Here is a 6,000-nt window from a genome sequence, read left to right as displayed (position 1 = left end):
AAGAACATAGGATGGGAACTCTATGTCAACAAATCAGGCAGTCTTGAAAAAATGGATTCATTCCCAGAAACATAGAAATCACCAAAATTGAACTGGGAAGAAAGAATACCTGAAGAGACTCATAAACGGCAAGGAAATCAAAGCAGGTGTCAAAAATCCCCCAAGAAATAAGAGCCCAGAGCCAGATGGCTTCCCAGGGGAATTCTACCAAACATAAAGAAGATTTAATACCTCTTCTTCTGAAACTTTTCCAAAAAATAGAATTGGAAGGAAAACTTCCAAACCCTTTTGATGAGACCAGTATTACCTTGATCCCAAAACCAGATAAAGAGCCCACCCAAAAGGAGAATTATAGGTCACTATCCTTGATGAATATGGATGCAAAAATTCTCACCAACATACTAGCCAATAGGATCCAACAGCCCATTAAAAGGATGATTCACCACGACCAAATCAAATTTATTCCTGGGCTGCAAGGGTGGTTCGACAACCACAAATCAATCAAAGGAACCCACTACCTTAATAGAAGAAAGAACAAAAACCATAGGATTCTCTCAAAAGAGGCAGAAAAAACAGTTGACAAATTAATGTGTCCCTTCTTTTTTTTTTTTAATTTTATTTATTTATTTGACAGAGAGATCACAAGTAGGCAGAGAAGCAGGCAGAGAGAGGAGGAAACAGGCTCCCCGCTGAGCAGAGAGCCCAATGTGGGGCTCCATCTCAGGACCCTGAGATCATGACATGAGCCTAAGGCAGAGGCTTAACCCACTGAGCCACCCAGGTGCCCCTAATGTGTCCCTTCTTGATCCAAACTCTTCACCGTGGAGGGATAGAGGGTACATGCCTCCACATCATAAAGGTCATCTATGGAAAACCCAAGAGAACATTATTCCCAATGAGAAAAAGCTGAGAGCTTTTCCCTTCAGGTCAGGAACACGACAGAGATGCTCATTCTCACCACTATTGTTGAACATAGTACAGAATTTGTAGTCTCAGCCATCAGACAACAAAAAGAAAAGAAAAGGCATCTGAATCTACAAAGGAGTCAAACTCTCACCCTTTGCATACAATAGGATACTTTCTGTGGAAAACCCAAAGACTCTAACCGCAAATTGCTAAAACTCATCCAGGAATTCCATACAGTGGCAGGATATAAAATCAATACATAGAAATAACTTGGGTTTGTCTACAACAACAATGTGACAGAAGAAAGAGAAATTAAAGAGTCCATCCCATGTATAATTGCACCCCAAACCATAAGATATTTAGGAATCCATCTAAACAAAGAGGCAAAGGATCTGTACTCAGATAACTATACCATAGTCATGAAAGAAATGGAGGAAGACACAAAGAAATAGAAAAACATTCCATGCTCATGGATTGGAAGAACAAATATTGTGAAAATGTCTATGCTACCCAAACAATCCACAGATTCAGTGCAATCCCTATCAAAATACCATTCACACTTTTCACAGAACTGGAATAAATAATCCCCAAATTTGTATGGAAGCAGAAAAGACCCTGAACAGCCAAAGGGATATTGAAAAAGAAAGCCAAAGCTGGTGGCAACGCAATTGCAGACTTCAGGCTCTATTACTAAGCTGTAATGTCAAGACAGTACGGTACTGGCACAAAAACAGACACACAGATGAAAAGAAAGAAAGAAAGAAAGAAAGAAAGAAAGAAAGAAAGAAAGAAAGAAAGAAAGAAAGAGAGAAAGAAACCAGAAACGGACCCTCAACTCTAGGGTCAACTAATCTTCCTCAAAGCAAGAAAGAATATCCAATAGAGAAAATAAAATTGTCTTCAATAAATGGTGCTAGGAACATGGGATAGCATATACAGAAGAATGAAACTGGACCATTTCCTTATACCACACACAAAAAATAGACTCCAAATGGATGAAAGACCTCAATGTGAGACAGGAATTCATCCAGGTCCTTGAGGAGAACAGAGGCAGCAACTTCTTTGACCTCAGCCAGAGCAACTTCTTGCTAGACATGTCTCCAAAGGCGAGGGAAACAAAAGCAAAAATGAACTGTTGGAATTTCTTCATGATAGCAAGCTTTTACACAGCAAAGGAAACAGTCAGCAAAACCAAAAGACAACAAACAGAATGAGAGAAGATATTTTCAAATAATATATCATATAAAGGGCTAGTATCCAAAATCTAGAAAGAACTTACCAAACTCAACACACACAGAACAAATAATCCAATCAAGAAATAGGCCAAAGATATGAACAGACATTTCTCCAAAGAAGACATCCAAATGGCCAACAGACACATAAGAAAGTGCTCAACATCCCTCAATATTAGGAAAATACAAATCAAATCCATAAAGAGATACCACCTTACCCCAGTCAGAATGGCTAAAATGAGCAAGTCAGGAAATGACAGGTGTTGGTGAGGGTGTAGAGAAGGGGGAACCCTTTTATACTGTTGGTGGGAATGTAAGCTGGTGAAGCCACCCTGGAAAAGAGTGTGAAGGTTCCTCAAGAAGTTGAAAACAGAGCTACCCTAAACCCTGCAATTACATTACTGGGTATTTACCCCAAAGATACAAATGTAGTGATCAGAAGGGACACCAGTGCCCCAGTGTCTATAGCAGCAATGCCAACAAGAGCCAAAGTATGCAAAGAGCCCAGATGTCCATCAACAGATGGATATATATGGGTATATATACCACTGAATATTATGCAGCCATCAAAAAACGAAATCTTGTCATTTGCAATGACATGGATGGAACTAGAGGGTATTATGCTAAGCAAAATAAGTCAATCAGAGAAGGACAATTATCATATGATCTCCCTGATATGTGGAATTTAAGAAACAAGACAGAGGATCATAGGGGAAGGGAGGAAAAAAGGAAGTAAGATAAAACCCGAGAGGGAGCCAAAGCAAAAGAGACACAATCCAGGAAACAAACTGAGGTTTTCTGAAGGAGAGGAGGTGGGGGAATGGGGTGGCTGGGTGATGGGCACAGGGAGGGGATGTGCTGTGGTGAGCACGGTGTGCAGTGTAAAATGGAAGGGTCTCAAACCTGTACAGCTGAAACAAATAACACATTATATGGTCAAAATAAAAAAGGAATGAAAGGAAAACATTTAGGATACAAATGTAAACTAAGTAAAAATAAATAAATAATCTCACTGATAGAAAGAAGGAAAGAAAGAAAATAAGCAACTAAGTGACCTGGAGTCAGCACACTCCAATTTCAAGCTAGATTACAAAGCTGTTGTCATCAAAACAGTACAGGACTGGCATAAAAATAGACACACAGGTCAATGGAACAAAACAGAAAGCTTAGAAACTGATGATCATAGTACTTTCGGCAAAGGTTATTCATGCGTATATTAAAGGTATATTTAAACTTAGCTCTGATAGAATTATTAACTCTGAAGGGGAATAAATATTTATGTCTTGTTCCAATGTTTGTTTCCAATAAATATATTTTTAAACATGCTGTTTTATAAAAATATATATTATAAAATAAGGATTATTTAGAGTCCAAACTTCTAGGAAAAATTAAATTCACTTTAGTAAATTTATCACAGAAAAAGAAATATAGAAATCCATCATCACAACTGAGAACATCACAAAAGAAGACAACCAGACAAAATCTGGTATCTGATGGAAGAATATAATACTTGGGTCTGCCCAAATGTTCAACCTGTTGAAAGCTATACATCCAGCTACTCATTTACAAAAACACAGATTTAAGAGAAATGTCCTAACAAAGAGTATGAAGACGTCACCAATGAAGTCCACCATGCCTATATTCCGACAAGAAAAATACTTTCCCAACAAATAAACTGTAAGATTGGAAGGAAGGAAGGAAGAAGGAATGAAGAGAAAAAGAAAAAGAAAAAGAAAAAGAAAGAAAGAAAGAAAGAAAGAAAGAAAAGAAATCCACACATATATGGTCTTAACTTATGACCCAGCAGCAGAAAATATACAATGGGGAAAGGACTGTCTCTTCAGTGAACGGTACTGGGAAAACTGGACACTAAGTGCAGAAGAATATAACTGGATCACTGTCTTACACCGCACATACAAGTCATGAATGGATGTATGACTTGAACATAAGAACTGAACCCATAAACCTTCAAGAAGAAAACACACGTAGTAAGTTGCTCTCTACTGGTATTGGGAAAGAGACTTTTACATCAGACACTAAAAGCAAAGGCAACAAAAGCAAAAATAAGTGGAAGGACACCAAACTGAAATTTCTGCACGACAAAAGGGACCATCAAACGCTTAAAAGGCAACCCCCCCCAATGAGAAAAAATATCTGCAAACTGTATGTGTGAGAAGAGGCTAATATCCAAAATACACAAAACACTCCTTCAAATCCAAACAAAAACTGAGTAAAAACTGGGAGATTTTGTGAATAGATACTTTCCAAAGACAGCAGACAGGTGGCCAACAGACAAAGTTGTTGAACATCACTGATTGTTGTCAGGGAAACAGAAGTCAAAACCGGAATGAGCTATCACCTCACAACTGTGGATAGGGCAATCGTCCCAGAGACAGACACCAGGTGTGGTCAAGGGTGTGTACACCAGGGGACCCTGTGCACTGCTGGTGGGAATGGAAATTGGTGCAGCCACTGTGACAAACGCTGTGGAGATTCTGGGAAAAATTAATACAACTACCACATGACCCAATATTGCTCTACTGATTATTTCTTTGGCGAACACAAAAATGTTCCCTCCAAAAGAGTGATGTACTCCCATGTTCATGGCAGGATTATTCACAATAACCAGACATGGAAACATCAACCTTGGGATCCTTATGCTAAGTAACTCAGACACAGAAAGAAAACATCAGAGGCTCTCATGGACATTCCACATGGAAAAAAAATATATATTGAATGCATAGATAATGAGACCAGATTGGTGGTTGCCAAATTTGGGGAGAGTGGGGAGAAACGGGTAAAGGTAGTCAAAGGTGCCATGTTCGAGTGATGAAATCCACAAGTCATGGAATGTTCTGTGCAGCATGGAGACAAAAGCTCTGCAGAATGGGGTACAGGCTCCCCCACTACTTAAAGGTACAGTGTTCCTAGGAAACCTTTCACAGCAGAAATGGTGTAAATAGAAAAAGCATTTTCTATTTATGTAATGTAAATAGAAAAACCATTCATTTCTACAGAATAGTGACTGAGCATGCTCGGACACCACGAGTTTCTTCTCTTTGGCTTTTCTTATCCCTCAGGACACAACATCCTAATGGATTCCCAAAACAAATGGAGATAAAACACAGCAGACGCTCACAGACACAGGAACAGTGGAGGGGAGGGGCAGGGGCGGCAGCTGTATGCAAACCTCCCTTCACCAGGGCTCACTTGGCTGCCATCTGCCCACAGCCTAACCAAATGGCAGCAGGACCACTGCCAGCGCCGACATCCAGGGACACACTGGACATCCAGCAGGATGGGGAGCCCCCTAAAGTGCCTGTGGTCCAGGAACTCCCTCTCTAGGAAAAAAGGGCCATGGACTGTGTAGTCTTACCATGCTCCCATCCATGCAGTGGGGCTTGAAGAGCCTACTGCAGGCTGGCTTTGGGGCCGGCCCAGAGATGGCCCCAGGGATGCATTCACTTCTGAATCTGCACCAGTGTGCAGGCTGATCTCCGCACCATAGTGGCAAGCCGAGACTGATTGGTCTAAACTAAGAAGAGTCACTCCTGAGCCATTAGGAGAGAAGGGAGCAGCTGCTCGCTGGGGCTGCTGTGGTTCTTGGTCGCTGAGCGATTTCCAAAGCAGCTTCTGCCTCTTAGACCAAGGTTATGTGGGACACCCACGTGCACCATCTCCAGATCCTCTCTGTCCTGCTCTTCCTCCTGCCACTGCTGGGGGTCCCTGCAGGCCAGCTCCCAATCTGCGCCACCAGGCAGCCCTTCCACTGATGTGGAAGGTGACATTGCTCACCTGTGTTTGGTTTGGTTTTTGAAGATTACTGCCTAAAACATTCTATTTCTATTTTATCTTTTTTTTT

The sequence above is a fragment of the Mustela nivalis genome, assembly GCF_964662115.1.
Source record: "Mustela nivalis genome assembly, chromosome: 8".
NCBI lineage: Eukaryota > Metazoa > Chordata > Mammalia > Carnivora > Mustelidae > Mustela > Mustela nivalis.
Note: the sequence above shows the minus strand (reverse complement) of the source record.